At 48.5% G+C, this 14,345-nt stretch overlaps 1 protein-coding gene and 1 long non-coding RNA gene across 9 annotated transcripts in view; one reads left to right on the forward strand and one right to left on the reverse strand.

Moving 5' to 3' along the window:
* Positions 1-11,935, reverse strand: part of PPFIBP2 (PPFIA binding protein 2) — a 138,865-nt gene extending 126,930 nt beyond the window's left edge. For all 8 annotated transcript variants that reach the window (XR_002479325.2, XM_021675113.2, XM_021675114.2 and 5 more), the window contains exon 1: positions 11,828-11,935. The gene's annotated coding sequence lies outside the window, so the exon portion shown is untranslated. The remainder of the gene's footprint in view (positions 1-11,827) is intronic.
* A 1,700-nt stretch (positions 11,936-13,635) lies between these two features.
* The window catches only part of LOC135270112 (uncharacterized), a 54,464-nt gene continuing 53,754 nt past the window's right edge, over positions 13,636-14,345 (forward strand). The window contains exon 1 of the long non-coding RNA XR_010338360.1: positions 13,636-14,203. This is a non-coding gene — a long non-coding RNA (uncharacterized LOC135270112). The remainder of the gene's footprint in view (positions 14,204-14,345) is intronic.

Here is a 14,345-nt window from a genome sequence, read left to right on the forward strand (position 1 = left end):
AGTGTTCCTTCTTAAGTGGCAGGACAAGGAGGTAGAGCTTCCTCCCACATGAAGTCTCCTGTTAACATGAGATCCTGAGTCACTGCAGCCCAGATGCTCCCCTAACTTCTTCCTCTCAATATTTCCTCTATCTTATCAGTGGTTACTACTGCCTCCCCAGGTGGTCTTCTCAACTTTTCTCTCCGATAGTAGCAACTGCGGAGAAAATGCAGTTAATATTCAGAGAAATATATTGGGGGACCTGGCTTGCTGAGGAGGTGGCATTTGAGGTGTGTCCTGAAGGAAAGACAGGGACTGGATACGCCCTTTTCTATGGGGCTGAAGGGAATCACTGGCAGAGGGAACAGCACAAAGGAAGGCATGAGGAAAATTTCCCATTAGGAAGTCTGAAGGACCCTGGGTTCACCCTGAGGACAGAACCGCAATGTGGCCACCAGGGCTAGATCTGAGTTCTGAGCTCCAGGAGGAAGGCCAAACTGGACAGAGAATTGGGCCCTGGGCAGACTTGCTCAGCAATAAAGACTGGCTGGCTCTACCAGATGCACACATAAGAACAAACCCCAACTTGAGCAGGCAGCCCCACCAACACCCACCTGCTCAGATCTTGAACATGCTATCTGTGAAAACAACAATGTCCTTTCATGCAGGTATCCCAGCGCCCACTCTACACCCATGTGTGGGCAAGCTCTCGGCAAACACTTACTGAACTGTGTCAGCCCCTCCTCTCCACCCCCACAGCCCCACCTGGGTTACTGCCCACATTTCTCTGACTCTTACTTTCATCCCACCCTTCCAACCCACTTGGAGTACCACTCTTGGTAAATGTCTCTTAGGGCTGACATCTTGGTATCCTATAACAGGTAAAGTTGGTTGTAGGTAACTTGTTACTAATGATAGAAGCTTTTTGTATAAATTAGAGAGGATTCAGGCTTATCTTGCTCCATTCTAATATACTTTATTGAAGGATTGAGAAAATACTGGAATTCAGCCAGCAATTCAGAAATTGCCTGTAGCAGTCTGGGAGTAACCGTTTCTATTGTAATGTGTAAAACTGTATTTAGGAAGTTAGAGATTAACTTCCTAAATATATATGTGTATGTATACATATATATGTATTAGAACTGAGATATGCTTTGTGACAATCTGGCCATGTCCACCAACTGCCTCTCAAAGGATTAATGTGGTTTGCCACGTGCCATCTGACCATCTTCCTGCCCCGATATGGTAAGAACAGATCTTCACTGTAAATATGAGACTGTATTATCTGGATTCTAAACATGGTGGCAAGACTGAATGGAAAGAACAGAGTTTCGGGTCAGGCAGACTGGGCATCAATCTTATTTCGGGCACTCACCAGCTAGGGAACCTTGGGACGATCAGGCATCTTCTTGGAGTCCATTTCCTCTTCAGTTAAAGCCCTGAAAGGCTGCTTTGAAATTTAAGTGAGCACAGACTCTGTACTCAATGCCTGATGCATGATGGGTACTTCATAGGTCGTAATTTCCAATCCCTGGTGCCCTATTTAATCTCATTTACTCCTCAGTTCTAGCCAAACCACACCGCCAGCTATTTTTCACAGGTGCCCCTTAATGGCATTACTCATGCCTTCCTTTGTGCACTGCTGTTCCCTCTGCCAGCAATTCCCTTCAGCTCCACAGAAAAGGGTGTCTCCAGTCCCTGTCTTTCCTTCAGGACACATCTCAAATTCCACCTCCTCAGCAAGTCACGTCCCCCAACATCTTTCTCTGAATATTAATTGTATTTTCTCAGCAGTTACTACTATCAGTTTGAGTAAGGGGATATATTTATTTATTTATTTATTTATTTTTGAGATGGAGGCTTGCTCTGTAGCCCAGGCTGGAGTGCAGTGGCGTAATCTCAACTCACTGCAACCTCCACTTCCCAGGTTTAAGCAATTCTCTTGCCTCAGCTTCCTGAGTAGCTGAGATTATAGGTGCCTGCCACCATGCCCAACTAATTTTTGCAGTTTTAGTAGAAGTGAGGTTTCGCCATGTTGGCCAGGCTGGTCTTGAACTCCTGACCTTGTGATCCGCCTGCCTCAGCCTCCCAAAGTGCTGGGATTACAGGCGTGAGTCACCATGCCTGGCCAGGAGGAACATTTCTTAAGTTCCGTTCAGGCAGGGGAGATGTCTATAATCTTGTGGTACCATCATCACCATTCTCAGCATAGAGGATGGTTCAAAAATTATTTAGAGACTGAAATAAGAAATAATGTCATAAGCCTACTGATTCCACAGTACTTAAGAATTATGCTTTACCTCTGCTGCTAACCGGTAGGAGTTTCCCCCGATCTAGTGGGCCAGTTCTGACCTTGGGGTTCCATGGCCACTCTTCCTACCACTCTTGCCGTACTCCCTCCCTGACACCCAGACCAAGATATCATGCCACTCAGGCATCCACATTGCCTAACCATAGCACTCATTCTCCGATACACCACACCCTACCCAAAACCTCAGCCTACTTGAATGAGGCCCTGGCATCCACATCCTTTCCTTGCCTCCTCCCAGGGATGGACTCTTGCTCGCTCTGTGGCCCAAGCTGCAGACAGCCAGACTTCCCAGGGTATGGTAGGTATAGAAGGGAGTGATCCAGGAGGACATTCTTGTGACCAGTGTCCTCCTGGATCACTCCCTTCTATACCTGCTATGCCCTCTAGGATGCTGTGAACCCAGCTGTCTCACACCACATGCCCTGGTTCTCCAGGTCTCAGGATAGTGTGTTCTCAAAATCTTCAAGGGCTGGCAAGTGAGTCTAAAACAGCTTTCAGGCCACAGTCAGGTAGTTGGGCCAAGGTAGGCATCAGCAAAGAATACACAGAGTCCAGTCGCTTCTTTGGGATCATAGTCTCATTTTCAGCCCACAAAGACATTTGCTCAGAGCCTTACCCCTCTCCCAGCCCTGGTCACTAAGTGGGATGTTCAGCCTGTGACTTGGGATACAGAAGCTTCTGCACAGCTTTAAGGCTGCTCTTTCCTCAGCCTCCCACCCTCACTCTAGCCTACATTCTGCTGCAAGTCATTTCCGCTCAGAAGCCACCAATTATTCCCCACTACCGACAGGATAAAGTCAGCTTCTCAGTTCAGCATTCAAGTTCCTTTCTCCCTTAGAGTCCCAACTTCTTTCTTTGACTTTTAACAATGGGGAGAGTCTAGCTAAGCTGGATTCCTTATTATTTCTTGATCCCACTTTGCTCACTTGGGCTTCTATGCCTTTTACTCGCTTGACAACCAGGGATCCCCATAGAGCTTTTTCTTCCTGGCTCCCCAGGATCCCACCCAGTTGGTTGACCCACAAAGTCTTCCCTTTGCCAAAATCCTACAGCACTTTAGTTAGACCTATAACCTTTCAGTACGCCCTCTTCCCTCTTATTTCATAAACTCCTCTCCAGTCAATACTGCTTGGACAATACCCTTTGCAGGTAGACACCAATATCTGCTCTAAAACAGCTGTTTGGCCCTAGAGACAAGCTTGAGTTCTTTAAAATTTCTTACATTATGTCAAAGTAGAATCTGCCCCGTCTTCAGTTTTCTTTGCCATCACTACCATAGGTCTTCAGCTCTGCCCTCTGAGCAACACAGAACATGCTGGCCCCCTAGCCCACCTGAAAATAGCAGTCATTCCCTTATATCTTCTTGACTGTCCTTGGGCCCCTACAAAGCTTGTAAGACAGGGATACTCGGCTTTGCAGCATTTGAGGTCTCTCCCCTAAAGTGTGGAAGCCAGAGCATCACCTCCAGGTGTGGCAAGTCTCAGCCAATGCAGGGAAGAGATCCTCCACCAAGATCTAACCCCAGGACTTCAATTAATGTAGCCAGGCTAAGCCAATGTATTGGGCTTTTCCACACAGATGGGTAGGACACTCACAGAATTGATTTTCAGGGCCTAAGGGCAGGACTTTGCACTTATCCCTGTCACGTCTCGTCCAGCTGGTTTGGGCTCTGCGTTCTCTCTGATTGCTGCTTTTGTACTGTTATGTGGGTGAACAGCCACCTGAATCCAGGCTATTCTCTCTACCCTGTCATGTACTTCTGCCTCCTGGACTTTCTGCTCACCTCCACCATGGCTGGCCTTTCGGTGTCATATCTGGAAGCCCAGAGCATGCAACTTCCCACCTGAAATTTCAGGATAAGCCCTCTGGATGATCTAAGTATCTCTTGACAAACTATTTCTTTCAGGCTTCCTGAGAAGGGAATAATAGCATTTACTGACTGCCTACAATGTGCCAAGCACTGGAGTCAACATTTCATCTCATTTAATTTTCACAACCAACAAATGATTTGGCCTATTGTTGTTCCCATTAAACAGATGAGGAACATAAAGCTCAAGGCGGTAAGGAAACTTGCTCAAAGGAGCAACAGGAAATTTGTGCAGAGCTGAGATTTTAATGGAGGACTGTCTGATTCAAACTCTCCACTCTAGAGCTACCAGGATCCTCAGGAGTTAGGCAGGCCACGTCCTCATGCTGGAGGAAAACCTGCTGTCTGCCATGATAGAATGAGGGGGTGAGGCAGGCAAGAGGAGTCAGTTTCCTCATCTCCAGAAGCAGGACAATAATCCCTGCCCGTGGCATTCTGCCGCACCAGTGAGCAGGCATAGTGAAAGCCCAGACAGACACACAGGCTTTTGTTGTTACCAGGTGAGCACATGCATCCAAGAACCAGATGTCTTGGCTGGCTGGTCACAGGAAGAGCTTATGTAATAAAACTTTTTCATGACATCCAGTCAAGGTCAGGTGTCAGAGTCAAGAACTATTCCTTTGCCTTGGTGTGAAATGTTGCCTTAGAAGAATCTGCCATTCCTACCCCAAATCAATTTCCATCCTCTTAAGCCAATCCACTCTCCCACCCCATCCTTTCCCTTTCCTGCCTGCATTGCTCATAGAATTTGGAGTTTTGAACGCTGAATTTGAAACCACACATCCCATTGTGCCTGATCCTGATCATCTCCAGGCCCTGCCCAGTTTAGCATTAATGTGCCTCCTTTCACTTTCAAAAGTGTACAGTTTGGACAATAAATTACTTTAAATTGAATACTCTGGAACCTTCAAAAGTATCTTTACTTCTCTGGCACCTGTTTCCCATAAAATGAGAATAACACTACCCTCGCCTCATGGAACAAGCCATTTGTCAAACCCACCAAAGTTGGAAGTTCGCTCTGTCCTCTCCTGTGGAAGAAACTTTCTGTGGGGCCAGTCTACACCTCCACTGCCTCCATGAAGCAGTCCAGCACTGCGCTAGCTATTCGTGCAAAAACATCTTTGATTAGGAGGGAATACAGACTTGCGTGCTGGGAAAAGGAAACTGTTGCTCCCAAATAGACAGGCTTTCTTGTCTGAGAGGGCAAAAAAGAGGTAACCCATTTTTGGTCTTCCTAAGCTTGAGTTCTGGCTCTACCCCCTCTCTGTCCCCCTTGTCCCTATAACAAACCTCTTGGTTCCTACACAACTCTCTCTCACACATACACACTCACAGACACACACACATACACACAGCTGTCAACCAAGTAGTTCCTTTTGGCAGAGTTCTCTGGACCTTTCTGCCAGAAGCAACTTGGAGAAGTTTACTAAGAAGACCTCTTGGGACACCCTGTGCAGTCACAGGAGTGGCCCTCCAGTCAGAATGAGAGGCCCAGCTGCATGTGGTGGCTGAATTTCAACCATGCACATAAGTCACTGTGGAAGTGTAACTTTACCCTGGACAGCAGGGGCAAGAGTATCCCCACTAAACACCCCTCACTGGCATCCCTAAGCAGGCAGAGAAATCCTGAGATCTGGATCACCTCCTTCCCTATGCCTGTCCTTATTCCCAGGAGGAAAGAAAAATACTCAAAGCATAGCCACCTGGGAATATCAACACGGCCGCAGGCCTGGGAAGAGACAATGTGGGATCTATTCCCCACAGCCTCTCTTGGGCTCACAAATGCCTTCCTGGAGATGCATTAGTAGATCCTCTACCCACCTACTTCCTAAGAAATGAAAAACGCAAATCTAAATCTGTAATCTGTGCAATTTGTGGCTGTCCCTGACACTTTACCATGGGTGAGCAGGCTTGTGCACACATTTTGGTCTTAATATGAAAAACAAAAACAAAAAACCTTCAGAACAAGATGAGGTATAAACTGGCAAGACTCCACTACAAAGCTCAAAAGAGAAAGGGAGTCTTGACAAGTTTTCCCTCAAAGTTGACTCCTAGTATTATTTATGTATATGTCTTTATTTGGCAACTACCACATCTCAGACAATAATTCAAATGTTTCACATTCACTAACCCAGCTCTTCCTTAGGAAATAGAAGTGACCGCTACGTCAGGGTGCATGGCAAGACAAGACTCCATCCTGGGAGGCTGGAGGCTGAGGAGCCTGGCTGGGCAGTGAAGTGTGGAAGGGCGGGGTGAGGAGGATTGAGGAACTCCAGCCTCAGGGCCACTGAGTCTCCTGACAGCAGTGCAGATTCTAGATTAAGATCCTCACTCCTCATGTGATAGCTGTTTCCCTCATTGGGCCATCTGAATTGTGATCCTGGCTCTACACCGGCTCCTGCTTAGAGGAGGTCCTTATGGCTGGTTGCCTTCCCTAGCTAGCTGTTCCCTACATCCCCATCCCCACTCCAACACTATAACAGGTGACTGATGTGTCCCTAAAGTTTGAGTAGGGGAGGTGTTTGGGCCTTGGACTATAACTTTCCATGGAATTGATACATTGATGGGTGCTTACATTCGCAGAGGAAAATTAATACACATGTGCCCACACTGAACATAATAATTATAACAGTGCTGACACCCTAAAAGTACTTCCTACCTCCCATCAGCCCCACATACAACTAGGCCACAGAGCAAAAAGGAGGCCTCATGAGCCTTTGGGCCCCTATGGCATTGGCAACCAGCAGACAGTTCCTGTCTGGGCGCTAGACCTATAAGACTTCAGCCTTAGCTGTTTTGCAGGCTGAATTCACCCCAAACCTGGTCTCATTCTCATTTTTCAATGCCTAATGCAGTCTCCATCTGGACCTTCTGGCAGCTCTCCTCTGGCTAAACTCATGTGCTACAGAAGATAGAAGCCTAGGCCATAAGGCAGGAGGCATAGGTTCTACCACCAAGAGCTAAGCGATCTTGGATAGGTTTCTCTGGGCTTCACCATCCTCTCATGGGTAAACATATAATGGGCAATCAAGAAACTACCCAAGGCTCCCTTCTGATTCCAAAAGAATCAACCACTCTCAGTTCCCTTCCCCCTTCCATGACGTTCCTCCATGCTTTCATGTTATTAACAATTGCCTCATTCTTCTCCCAGCAAACTAACACACAATGTCAGTATCCAATTTGACTCTTTTCTCTCTCCCTCAAATCCAATCAGCCACCAAATCCTGCTGGCTTTCTTGGCACGCTCATTCGCCTCTGCTCCCTTCTCTCTATTCCTATTGCCATTGCTTTGATTTAGGTCCTAAGCTACCTCAATGGGTTATTCTAACAGCCTGTGTTCATAAGAAGTTCCTCCCTGTCCCTCCAACCCGCCCTTCCCAGCTAGAATCAACCTGAACAAATAGTTTTACCATGTCTTTTCCATACTTGAGTATGGAACCTTCAATGTCATCAGAATAAAATTTAAATTATTTAGCTCCAACTTTCAGGGACTTCCATGATCTCTTCCCAGCCTGAGACTCCAGTCTCACCTCTCCCAGTGTCCACCCAACCCCATGACTCTAGCCATGTGGGCCCACACTTCACTGGACCTGTCCTTCCTCCCAGTCTTTCAGCTTCTGCTCCTGTTTCTTCTCTTATCTACCACACAAGATAACCAGCCTCTTTCCCTCTTCGCTGAAATAAACATTACAAAGCCAGCCAGCTCAAGGCCCATGTCTACCACAGAGTCTTCCTGAACATCTGCTAAGTGTGGGGCCACACACAAGGGCTGATATAGCCCTAAAGCAGCTTAGAGTTAGGAGGGGTATGGATAGAGACATACACATAAAGTGATGAAATAGCATAGCAGATCTGTATTTGATGTGATATGTACATAACAGAAGAGCAAAAATGACTTAGGGGCAACGGGGTTTCAAGAATTTGATCTACATCCTGAGGATTAATAAGAGTTTATACATCTTGCAGAGCAGCGATAAAAGGGCTTTCCAGGAAGATGAAATAGTGTATGCAAAGGCAGAGAAGCACAAAAGAATAGAAATTATTCGGCTTTTCAGTTTGGGGAACAGTGGCGATGCAGTTGGATCGCTAAAGTAGGGCCCACCACTGCAGAGCTTTGAACGCCATACAAGGATGGTATATTTTATCCTATCAGAGAGACAGCCCTATTCCTTCTGTGTCTAGGCCTCCCACATATAAGTGTGTTAGGGGTCATGATTTCTATACAACATAGGGCAGGGTGATTAAAAGTATCATGCACAATGAATGCTCAGCTTTCAATGTGCATAAATGTGTAAGCATTAACATGACAGACAGAGGAAATGAAAGTAAGAATTACCAAGGAGCACCAAGCCAAGGACCTTAAGGCAAAGAGAAATCATACATTTGCTGAAGACAAAGCTCAGAGTCAGCAGTCCCCTGGAACTCAAGGTGCTAAAGAGATCTGGGCCTAAAGCTAAACAGATTGTCCCCCTATCCTAGGAGATTATTTACCAGATGTGTGAGAGAAAAGAATGAAGCTTGTGAAGATCCACAAAGTCAAACAAGACTTGGCTTTAAGGGTATATAAAGGATAAAGCCCACCTTTCCTAGAACTACGTATAGATTACATGAAGACAGAGAAACATAGGTGCCATCAAGCATTGGAACCAAAGAACGATGCTAAGAAACGTAAAGTCCAAGGGAAGTGGAGCTCCTCTGAGGAAGAAGGAAGCAGAAAAAATAGTGACTCAGGAATACACAAAGCTGCCAAAAGTTTCGGTCTAGTTGTGACCACATCAAGGGGTGACTGCGCGTCACATCTTGAATGGGGATGAACAGGCTGTGGAATGGAATGTTTAAATACCTTGTCAGTTGCGTTTATATTAGCACTTCCTTCTTATATTTTGCATTAGGAGCTCCACCTAATTCAAACATGATTTCAAACATGACAGCATCATGAGCAAATTTGCATTTCAGGAAAAAAAAAAAAAAAGATCTTATGGCCAAGTCAAAAACCACTTCTAAACTTTTCTAAACTTTACCTTAAACATTACAGTCTAAAGGCCATACCATTCCTCAGGCCCAAAGCTGAATCTTCCCAGAATGGTTTCTCTCTCCTCACTTCTCATTCCATCTTTTTTTTTTTTTTTTTGAGGCGGAGTCTCGCTCTTGTTACCCAGGCTGGAGTGCAATGGCGCGATCTCGGCTCACCGCAACCTCCGCCTCCTGGGTTCAGGCAATTCTCCTGCCTCAGCCTCCTGAGTAGCTGGGATTACAGGCACGCACCACCGTGCCCAGCTAATTTTTTTGTATTAGTAGAGACGGGGTTTCACAGTGTTGACCAGGATGGTCTCGATCTCTCGACCTCGTGATCCACCCGCCTCGGCCTCCCAAAGTGCTGGGATTACAGGCTTGAGCCACCGCGCCCGGCCCACTTCTCATTCCATCTATCAGTCTGGAGACTGACACCTCCCATTCCCTAGTCCTCTGTCCTACAGATTCTATCTCTCCAAAGTCTCCCTACCTATCCCCTCCTCACCACACTCTCAGGCTCAAATAAGGCCTCATCCCTTCTACCCTGAATCAGCCTCCCAGTTTCCCATCCAGCCTCGCCGCCCCCACTGTCTTTTTCCCTTGGACTTTGCTTCCCACAACACTGCCAGAACTTTGCCACTGCAGCAATTGCCTTCGGGTTTGTCAACAGAATCGCCTAAGGGAACCTGATAAAAACATCCCTGACTATTTAATCTGAACGTTTTACAAAACTCCCCAGGCGATTATGAAGCATAGCCAGGTTTGCAAATTGCTATTCTAAATCTTGCTATACATAGGGAAATGATCAGCATGCTCCTGGGAATCTGCAAACTATCTGGTCCCACCCCTGACCTACTGAATCATAATTTGCATTTGAACAAGGTTTCCGCAAGATTCTGAAACTTGTTGAAGTTTAAGAAGCTCTGCTCTACAGTGTTGTCAGACCATTCACTCCACAAATATTTACTGAATTTTCTCTGTATCAGGCTAGGAATTGGGAGGGTCAAGGACCAAGGTCTTTGACTTTGAGAAATTCACAGAATCATCAGTCAGGCCCCTGCTGTGCCTTCAGACCAAGTGCAGACTTCTGCACTGGACAGCTGGGACCATTTCCCAGCCTTGTCACCAGCTTTACTGTCTAGCACTCGCCATAAGAGCCAAGCTGGACCACTGGCCACTTTTCATGGTAAATCCATGCCTGCCTGCCCACACAGCTGTCACAGCCCAGGCCATACTCTACCCTTCTCTGCCTCGAAAAACCCAGGAGGAATCCTTTGAGGTCCATCACATCACCCTTTCTTAAAATTATCCAACAGTTCCCTACTCAGATGAAAGACGGGAATTCCCACAACTTTGTTCCTCTGGATCCACTTAGTCTTAAAGTCAAAGCGCATCTCCCTTAGCTACCCGGTAAAGAAGGCACCATGGTAAGCAGTTTGTTTCTCCGGTAGCAATAAGCTAACAACTGTCACATCACCAAATCTTAAAGTAGTATCACTAATAATTGTAATATATTCAATAAAACATAGATAAATGCAATCAGTGAAAACCTCATCAATCTTCCCCATCTCCCACTTCAAAGTTATTTAGATATGAGTTTAAGCAGAGGGTAAATGGGATACCTCTCAAGCCCAAGAGAGAAATAATTTCTAAATTAGATAACATTTAGTGTTTTCCATACACCTATAATAATCAAAGACTGAATACGATGAAGATGAATTATGTCTAAAGTCAACTACTTTTCTGTAGTTGACCATTTCACATAATACACTATAAAATTTGAAAATACTTCAGATTTGTATTATAATCAATTAAGGAGGGGGGTTGAGAAAGGAGAGAAATGAAGAGAAAGACAGGAAGTAGACCAAAATATAGAAAAGGGAGACGGAGCTATACTAGATATCCGGCTGCTCTAAAAGTAAAAATATAATTACATTCGTTTTTTTAAGAAGATTAAACACTGGCAAGAATGCCTGTCTTAATCCTACCCAAACACTGGAAGTTCTGGTCTCTAATTATATAATATTATTTTCCTCCGAGGAAAAACTGTGGGTCTGGAGTCTGATGTGAGGAGGTGAAGAGGAGCCCACTTTTAAATAGGACCGTCCCCATCCTGCAGTCTACTGGGATGCAGTGGCTTTAGATTTTGAAAAGCGTGCTGCATTTTTGCAATTATACTGTAGAACTGGCTTTAGCTGAGGCGCTGCATCTAGACACACGCTGTGTCCAACAGAGAGTTTCCTAGGTTGACAGACCTAAAGCTTCTGCAACCACCTGAGGCTCCCTAGTCCACGCTGTTGCTCCTGGGGCTGAGCAGGGCTGGGACGCGCCGCACAGAACTCAGGGACCCCACCTCCCTGCGCATCTCCAGGGCCACGCTGGCACCTGCAGAAGTGCGGACTGTCTGCGGATCCCAGGCAGGGTGGGGTGGAGTTTCGCAGCCAACCCACAGGAGTTCTGCCCTTCTCCCAGGCTTCTGGCCAGGGGAGTTGGCGAAGGGTCCCCGTCCTCGAGCCTGCGACACGCTCCGGGGCTCACGGAGACACCGACTCGTGGTTCTTGGCTCTGGGGGCGCTCTACTCCCCAGGCAATGCGCCCAGCAGGGATCCCAAGCCCGACTGCGCGGCGAGCCCGGGGTGTGGGGAGAGCCCACTGACCTGGGTGCGGGGCCGCAGCTCCTCTCCTGGCGGCTCAGGTGTGCGGGCCGCTCCCGTGTCCCTGCCACCTTCAAACATGAGAGCCTGGCAGCGAGCAACGGGCCACCGGCCCCCCGACCGGCCCACCGACCAACTGCGGGACCTAGCGCGCGGCCAACCAGCCGACCAACCAGCGGACCGACCGCAGCGGCCGGAGCCGGCGCCCACGTGACGGGGCGGGGACCCGCGGGAGGCTCCTCCCGGAGCGCTGCGCCCACCCCTGGACCTGCCACAGGAACCACCTCTCGGGCACCCGCCACCTCTCGGGCACCCGCCCCCTCTCGGGCACCGAGGCGGCCCGCTGGGCCCCGTCCGCCGGGGTTCCTGTTCCCGGACGGGGGACCGGCCTGTTCAGCCCCGCCCCTTCGAACCTGCCTCGTCCCCACCCCTGGGCCGCGCGTCCCGGCTCCAGCCCCGCCTCTCTCGGCGGACCGCGCCCCCTCCCGGCAGCCCCGCTCGGCTCCGTCCCGCCCCGCCCCGCTCCTCTCTGCGTCTCCTCCTCCAGCCCAGCTCCGGTGGACGGGAGGCCCGGCTCGGTCCCCAGCGCTCCGGCTCCCAGTCTCCTGGGCTTCTCTGGCTTTTCAGCGCCGTTCCCCTGCCGCAGGGAATGAAAGCGAGGAAGAAGAAAACTTGTGTCGACAATTGCGAAGAAAGCATAGAAAACCCTATTAGAGGCACACCCAGAGCAGCAAGCCTTCGGAGCATCCCGACTTCCTCAGCCCGCGTGCGATCCCAGCAAAACTGAGGTGGTCTCTGAGCCACCCTCCCTAAGCAGGTCGGAAAGCCTCGAGTCACCCCAGGGCCCGCCGCGCTCCACTCGCGACCTGGGGTGGATGTCCCTCTAGCGGTTGGCACCAAACAAAAGTTCTGTCTTGTGAAGAGCCGAAGTTAAGAAGCTTTTCCCTGTGCCCAGCACCAAGGGCTGGGACCTGAGGTCCAAGAAAAGCGTTGGCAATGTCTGACCGCAGGAATGGGTTCTCGAACTGGGGAGGACTGAACCCTGGAGACCTGGTCCAACCCCTACCTCCAGTGTGTGGCCTGAATCCCTTTTGGTTGTACTGCTTGGTTGTGGCCCTGCCTGGGCCTCCAAGGACTGGCTTCTCTGTTAAGCTGTTTAAAATCCCTGTAGGCCTCAGATGGCAGCGACACCAGGGACTCTGGCATAGTGTCCCCAGCTCTAGCAGGAGTCACCACAGCCCTGGCCTTTAGTTCTCTACAGGCTGGAGAGTCAACAAACTCCACAGGATACAACTTTTTCAAACCACATGTACCCTCGCAGTCTGAAATGACCAGTGGAACCAGGAGACTTTTACATGTGAACAGAACCTAAGCCACCCTGGCACATATGAGACGTGTGGTCACTGCGGGAACCTAGCCAGCAGCAGACCAAAGCACAGCCAACAGGGGAAGGCTGGGGCCCAGAAGAGTTGTGTTACAACAGGACACCCTTCAGTTCTCTTTCACTTCCTTAAAATAGCCCAGAGAGGCTTTTGTAGACCGAGGCTGCCACAGTTCACATGAGTTCATGGCTGTTTCCAAATCCCACACTTTATTGCCCTAGTGGACCCACTCTCCTTACCTCAGCCTCTAGAAGCTGCTAGTCTGTTTTTAAAACAATACAATTACCTTTTTAAATGTTGTAAGTCCCAGCTGTGGAGCTGCTTTGCACTTTGGAACCACCTTGGGGGAAGGGACTTAAAAAGTACTGATGTCTTGACTGGGCGAGGTGGCTCATGCCTATAATCCCAGCACTTTGGAAGGCCGAGGCAGGTGGATCAACTGAGGTCAGGAGTTCGAGACCAGACTGGCCAACATGGTGAAACTCTGTCTCTACTAAAAATACAAAAATTAGCCAGGTGGTGTGGTGGGCACCTGTAATCCCAGCTACTTGGGAAGCTGAGGCCAGAGAATTGCTTGAACCTTGGGGGTGGATGTTGCAGTGAGCCGAGATCGTGCCACTGCACTCCAGCCTGGGTGACAGAGTGAGACTCCATCTCAAGAAACAAACAAACAAAAATACTGATGTCTTGATCCATCCCCAGAGGTTCTGATTTAATGGCCTTAAGGGTATGGCCGGAGCATGAGGACTCTTAAAACTCCCCAGGTGATTCTTATGTGCAACAAAGTTTAAGAACAACTGATGTAGATCACGTTGATGTCAGTCTTCACTTAAATCCAACAAGACCCCAGAGCTCAAAAGTTCACCTGAAAGAAGCTCTGTTCCCAGGCCTGCATACTGTCCTGCCCTGGCTCCCAAGAAGCAAAGTGGCACATTAACGGGCTTCCTGGAGAAAATGTCTTGATCTGAAAGAGTGATTCTATCTGCAGGGATTTAAGGTAGGTACCAGGGTGACTTGTTAGGGACAACTCTGCCCCGAAGAGCTGTCAATCAAATTATGTGCCAGGTGGAATCCTGATAGCACGTTTCAGGCAACCTCCCCTCTGTGCCTCCAAAGTCCTGCAACTATGGTTGCAGGAC

Source organism: Aotus nancymaae, unplaced genomic scaffold (assembly GCF_030222135.1).
Source record: "Aotus nancymaae isolate 86718 unplaced genomic scaffold, 86718_ANA_hifiasm-v0.15.2.pri h1tg000059l, whole genome shotgun sequence".
In the NCBI taxonomy this organism is placed as follows: Eukaryota; Metazoa; Chordata; class Mammalia; order Primates; family Aotidae; genus Aotus; species Aotus nancymaae.